Here is a 7,123-nt window from a genome sequence, read left to right as displayed (position 1 = left end):
CACTGGGGCTAGATCCTTCACACTGGAACCTAGAAGTTATGACTGGGGAATGCATGGGATGTGGCTCTCAATGCAGCTAAGTCATCCATTTTTTTGCTGCAGTTGAAACTGGATCTATTGCAAGTCTTTTTTAATTTCAGCATGTCCATATTCAGTTTGAGACATTCACCTAGAGGGGCAGCCAAGGCTTTGGCTACGAGGTTCTTCATTATCCAATAGAGGTAAAAAAATTGTTTATATTGGGTGGATCTTCCACAGGAGTGACCCGAGTCTGGAGCCAAATCCTGCCATCACCCAAATCCACATCCAATTCTGCTGCCTGCTAGTTCTGTTATGCTTCCCATCAAAAGATTAATTGAAAGACTTGTTATGGAGTGCCAATTTCAAAAACCTGAGTTGCATCATGTATGAGATTAGGGGTGGTTCAACAAACACAATTTCTTGAAGATCGAGACTGGGGTTGACTGGTCCTGTGGTGCAACCCATTCCCTCTATCACGACCATAACCTCCTCTGGTCGACGAGCCAATGGCAGATGAAGGGCATACCATGATTTTAACAATCAAACAACTTCTAAGATGGTTAAACCCAAACTTGGGTGTGACAAAGGCTAACACACAGTTGGTGACCGACTTAAAAATCCATAATTGTTTCCACACTAAACGACCTGTAGGAGTAGTCAGGAATACAAACAGATAGCTATGAGATATAATTTTACCAACCCACCCAGTGATAGGGGTATAACAGTGAATATGACTTATAGAGTGGACAATGACCATCCCAATCTCCTCATGACAACGAGAACCAAAATATTTAAACAAAGAAAGGAGGGCCATGTTCAAATTCCAAAACAAATTCAACAAAAACCCCAAACTACTGGCATAAGCACGTCCACAGGCAGGCCAATGAATAAATCCAGTGAAATTCCATACCAGAGCCTCTGAATACATTCCCATACGCAAAAGAAAAAAATTGAAGTATATAGAAACAACAGATAGATCCACAGACAATTCACCATACATAACCATAATTTCCTTCCTCCTTTCATGGGTTGGTATCTCATTAATGCCAGATATCATGGTTAGACTTCGCCATCGAAAACACACAGGCATAGACTAGACAAAGGGGATTACAAGATAGGAAACTACCATAGGAACATACTCACAGGAGAAGACCTCCGAAGGAGCTGATTCCTCTAAATGCGGGTGACGAGCCATGGTAGCCTTCACCACTTGCCGACATCTTCCGCTCAGTTCTCCAACTGCCAAGATCTCTCTGCCTTTCTGAGAGCTATAGAACTTCGAAAGAGCAACACCATTCAAGATTTCCAACAACTGATAATCCTACCACTTTCTCCTTCATAATAACTTCTGCGCATGCAAATTGTCAGCAATACTACCCTGTTGATCGTGTGAGGAGTAGGGGGCCTCCGTACACCGCCCTTACTCCCCTTCATTTGCCACCGATTCATTTTGTTATACAACTAGATCGCACCCCAATCGGGGATGTAATGTTTAACATTTTGACGAAGTCAAATTACATAAAAATAAAAATAAAATAAAAAGATTGATATACTGTAATGTAAACATTTTAACTGGGTCAAAATAAATTAAAGAAATAAAAATAAAAATAACAAAATGAAAATAACCCTATAAAAAAAAATGGCCCATGATATTGACCCATGGTATTAAGAAGCCATGGTATTGACCCATGGCATTCATGTAGAATATAGAATTTTTAAAGGGGGAAGTTAAACTTGCCTAGATCCACCTTAACTCCAGATATACAGGGCCCACAAATCAAATCTCTTGATATTCAGACATCTTTATGTTAAATCTCTTGATATTCAAACATCTTTATGTTATTATTTTATTTTTTATTATTTTTTGTTGAGTAGTTAAGGTAAATTTGACTTGGTCAAGTCAGTGGTGGTTTTTGAGCTCAAGTTTATGATAACCCATGCTATTGACTCATGGTAATCATGTGGAATATAGTCTATTTAAAAGGGGGAATTAAATTATCCTACACCCATCTTAACTTCAAATCTACCAAGGGCAAGAGGGATCAAATCTTTTTGTATCTCAAAAAAATTTCATCTGAAGGTAGATTCAGAGTTGATGGATCTAAGCTAGTTTAAACCGACTACCCTGAAAAACCTTTGGTGCACTTGGATTGTGGAGAGCATACAACTTAAACTTGTGATTCCCAAAAACACTGACTACTTGAAAAAACCTTAGTACACTTGGATTGTGGAGAGCATACAACTCAAACTTGTGATTCCAAAAAATCTCTGCCTAATTCTAAACAAATTAGAGTGGAAAACATATCGGAAAAAACATATAAACTACAGTTAACTTTATTTGAAATTTAATAAAAATATAAAATTTGTATATTTGAATAAATAATCTGTATAATTTAAATATTTTGAAAATATTACCACCCATTATTTTATTTTTATGATTTAATTAATGAAGAATTACAATTTTATAAAAATTAAATTGAATCACAAAATTCTAACTAAAATACTACAAAACATGATTTTTATTGAATAAATAATCTGTATAATTTAAATATTTTGAAAATATCACCACCCATTATTTTATTTTTATGATTTAATTAATGAAGAATTACAATTTTATAAAAATTAAATTGAATCACAAAATTCTAACTAAAATACTCCAAAACATGATTTTTATTGAATAAATAATCTGTATAATTTAAATATTTTGAAAATATCACCACCCATTATTTTATTTTTATGATTTAATTAATGAAGAATTACAATTTTATAAAAATTAAATTGAATCACAAAATTCTAACTAAAATACTCCAAAACATGATTTTTATTGAATAAATAATCTGTATAATTTAAATATTTTGAAAATATCACCACCCATTATTTTATTTTTATGATTTAATTAATGAAGAATTACAATTTTATAAAAATTAAATTGAATCACAAAATTCTAACTAAAATACTCCAAAACATGATTTTTAACGTAATTTATTTTTACAACTTTACAAAACCCTAAAACATTAAAACAATTAATAAATTACCAAGAAATAGTCGAATTGAACGGAGGAGTTCCAGTAATCCAAAACATAGAATTGTTAGACAAACTTCACCAGATAATCATGCCAGAAATTCCATGGCGTGGGATCTAAATCGCTGCTGGGATCGGAAATCATGGATTCCTATTCTAATGAAGGGCAGAAGCAGATAGCAAGGTCGAAAGCGCCATCTGAATCTCGCTAATGGTGGGCCGACTGTTCAAATCCTCATGAACGCACATCCTCGTCAGCCTGGCCATAGCGAATGCTATTTCCATAGGATAGTCATCCTGCAGGCCCAAATCCATGAAACCCTTAAGTTTCTCCTTAGGATTCGAACCCTCGACCACGCCCTCAATTGTAGTCCACAGCATGACATCTCCATCCCGGCCCAAAACCGCTGGTTTGCCTGAGAGAAGCTCCAGCATGACGACCCCGAAGGAGAAGACGTCAAGCTTTGGAGTCACGAGACCGTCCTTAAGGTATTCAGGCGCCATGTATCCCTTCGTGCCATTCACATGTCTGGTCAGACAAAAACCCTCTTCTGCCGATTTCGCGAGGCCGAAATTGGCAATCTTGGCTCGGATATTGCGGTCGAGCAGAACGTTGCTGCTCTTGATGTCCTTATGGACGTAGGGCGGCACGCTGTAATTGTGAAGATAGCTGAGTCCGTCTGCCACATCCAGAGCGATTTCCAGTCTGCGTCTCCAGCTCAGAAAGGGCGAATTGCTCTGAAGGCAGTCGGCCAGCGAGCCGTTGTCGGCATTCTCGAAGACGAGGTATGAATGTGTGTCGGAGACACAGAATCCCAATAGGCGAACCAGGTTGAAGTGGTGGAGCTTTTCAAGAATTCTGACATCCTGAGACACGTCGCGCTGCATTTTCTTGATCGCTACAGGGGTTTCGTTGATGGTGCCGCGGTAGACGGAGCCAGAAATTTTATTCGCCGAATTGAAATTCCCTGTCGCGGCTTCCAATTCTCTCAATTTGTACTGTTGTAAAGTTTGCCCAATTTTTCGCAATCCGACTGCAAGCTCGTCGGGCAACTCTGTCGGCGTCACAGTTGCCTGATTTGGTATCTTGATTTCCGAGCTCGGCTGCTCGGTGAGGTGTTGGCGTTTTCTTTTTCTAATCGCGAAGAGAATAAAGCAAGCTGCCGCCGCGGCGACCACCGCAGCGGAGATTCCGACACCGAGGCCGAGGCGGAGTCCCCTGCTCCAGCCGCTATGCTTGCTCGGAGATGCAGGTATCGAGGTCGGGGGAGGCGGATTCGTGGGCGTCGTTTGCAGAGGAACCAAGAGGGTCGTGTTCGGGAAAATTGCTTCGCTGTTAGTGTTGAGATCGTTGGCAACCAGTAATTGCGCAGTCGTGGCTCCGTCTTGGCTATATTTCTTGGCTATGGTGTCCGGAGTGTCCCCCTCTCCGACCAAATAAGAGAGCAGGTACAGGATTCCTTGCCCGACCTGCGCAGGCGTCGGGCAGGCACATCTGACAGGGACTGTCATTCTCATACCAGACTGAAGGGTGGAATTAGCGCCCGAGTTCTGCTGCTTTATGGCCTGGCAAGTAGACAGCCCCTCGTAAATATTGTTCGCCATTATGAAAACAGTGTCCCCGCTTCGGGTGAAGTAGGTTGCATTGACCTGCGAGTAATTTCCGGCACACGAACAGTTTATGGGAGCTATGATTTCTGTGTCGATGTCGAGGACCTGGGTGTCAGATCGCATGTTGATCTGGGCCATTTGGGACTGGTCGGAATTGAGGAGGGAGCTGATATTTTCGAGGGACTGGTAGCCTGCTTGGGCTCTGTAAATTGCGTAGGCCTGGCAGCTAAGATTTTGGCCATTGCAGGTGTAGCCGTACGAATTGTTTGGGGGATTAGGGTTTGAGCAGTCCGAGGGTTTCTCATACGTCTGCTGCGCCGACGCAATCAGACAAGATGCAAGAACAATTAGGAACCATTGCAGGCATCCCATTGTTTCCTTTCCTTGAGAAATTGCTCAGCCCAGCACCGCAGGGGTGAATTTTATGGTGTTCTTCGGGTCGGTCCCAAGAATAAGTCAAGTCCACTGCACCCCATAGGAGCTGACGATATCTCTGGTTATCACCTGCGCGGGCATTTGACAGATGGAGGTTTGCTCAGGAATAAGCAAATCCCTTAGTCTGGTGGCTTCAATCTTCTTACTCAGTCTTCCTAAGATCATGGAATATGTTACATGCACTGGTGTTAAAAAGGGACTTGGTCCAAAGGATGGAATGGCATCTACTCTGGTTGCATATGTAAGTGGTTACTTGTTCAGATTTCTTTTAATAATTTATTGAATGGAAAGATACCATATTTGATTTTTAACAATGTAATAATAAAATTGATTTTAATATATATATAAAAAGTGTATTGAAAGTATTGAATTCATTTTTATATTAAAAATTATGATTTTTTAAAAATTCAAAAGCATAATTATTAAATTAAGAAATAAATAGTTTTTTCAACCATTAAAATTATCTATATTTTATAATAAAATTATTTTTATAATTTTTCAAAGTTATTTTTTATTAATAAATAAAAAAATTATAGATGTGTTGTTATTTGGGAAATTAAATCAATGACATAACAATAACTCATCACCATTATGAGTTTTAAAATAAAAAAAAATATAAAGTCTACTAAAGTTTTTATGAGTTTTAAAATAAAAAAAAATATAAAGTCTACTAAAGTTTTTATAAATTATTTTAGGTATAAGAGAAATGGCTTGAAGTAAAAAAATTTATTTGTCATATAGATTAAGTCCAAGATAAAAAAAAAAACTTAAATATCAAACTAAGTGGAAGCTGAGGTTTCCACCTTATATCTATCACATTGAATTTAATATTTGGGGTTAGCCTAGGAGTCAACCCTGCTTCAATGTGAGCAAGTCATCCCTCTATGTCTCTCTATTGGAGTTGAATTTCCTCAAGCACCACCAAAATTATATTCTCTGCCCCATAATGGTCTAGCTAGACTCTACCAAACAATGTCTTTGTGTGATGCTATAAATCAATTGTATGAATATACCATTTCTATTTCCCTCATGTGTACCTAGTGTTTGATACCCAGGTAGCAATTTCCTCCATCTCCTTTGTGTTCAAATGCTATTGGTGTTTGAGCTGCACATCATCCTCAATGTCTTCTAGATCTTGCTGCACTTTTGGTGGAGTTTAGTCATGGTAGAGCCAAGCAAAATACTTGGCACAAAAATGAAGCCATACATTGCTTGGAGAGACACAACCTCCACCACCTCACCTACATCTCACACGCTGAGCTCTTTCATGACAAAAAATGGGAGGAAAAAGAGCATTGGATTGAGAGACCAAGTTGTTGAGGCGACGGGGCAATGCATCTAGGATAATACTTTAAGGCCTTTGGTGCAAAGCATCCAGCACATTGTCTCTTTTCTAGGGCCTAGGTTCAACACAGAAAACTACGGTGAGAACATAGAGGATGAACATAAATCTAGAGTAGGGAAGGCCACAAAGAAAGGATTCTTGCGAAGAAAATTCATCGTGGGAACGGGGAAATTTCAAGTAAGGAACAAAGCAAGAAGGCGGATTAGAGCTCAAAGAGAAATGAGCAATTCAAAGTGATTAAGACAAGCAATGACTGTGCCTCTCTAACCTATGGAGTAATGAGAAGTGTTAGGAGTATTAAAATCTGGATAATGCGAGAGCAAAAACTAATGATCTTCGTCAATTGGCTAACCACATCTGCGACAAACATTGCTTGTTGCTTGTGGTGAAGATGACTTGAATCCTTACCACCTTTGTCACTTTGTTGGTCATCCCATCAAGAATATATATATAAAGTTGATAAGAATTCAAGTAGTCCTCATTATATTTATATATATATAATTTTCACTCATTAATTTAAATTTAAAATATATACAATTTAGATGATTTTAATTGTAATTAAGAGTTAACATTTTAATTTGGTGCTCTTACTGAGTTAGTGTTGATAAGATAATTAATATCAGCATCCATATATCAAAACAATGTTGATGATCGTTATAATTTAAGTTGTGAGGAACATTATATGATTT

At 38.3% G+C, this 7,123-nt stretch overlaps 1 pseudogene; it reads right to left on the bottom strand.

Annotated features, from left to right (window-relative positions):
* Nucleotides 1–3,120: 3,120 nt before the first annotated feature.
* Nucleotides 3,121–5,283, bottom strand: LOC149165051 (protein LYK5 pseudogene; annotated as a pseudogene).
* Between the last annotated feature and the right edge of the window lie 1,840 nt (nt 5,284–7,123).

The sequence above is a fragment of the Pinus tabuliformis genome, chromosome 5_1 (assembly GCF_031772625.1).
Source record: "Pinus tabuliformis cultivar Carrire ecotype Pingquan chromosome 5_1, CPIR1, whole genome shotgun sequence".
In the NCBI taxonomy this organism is placed as follows: Eukaryota; Viridiplantae; Streptophyta; class Pinopsida; order Pinales; family Pinaceae; genus Pinus; species Pinus tabuliformis.
Note: the sequence above shows the minus strand (reverse complement) of the source record. Positions and strands in the feature narration are given on the sequence as shown.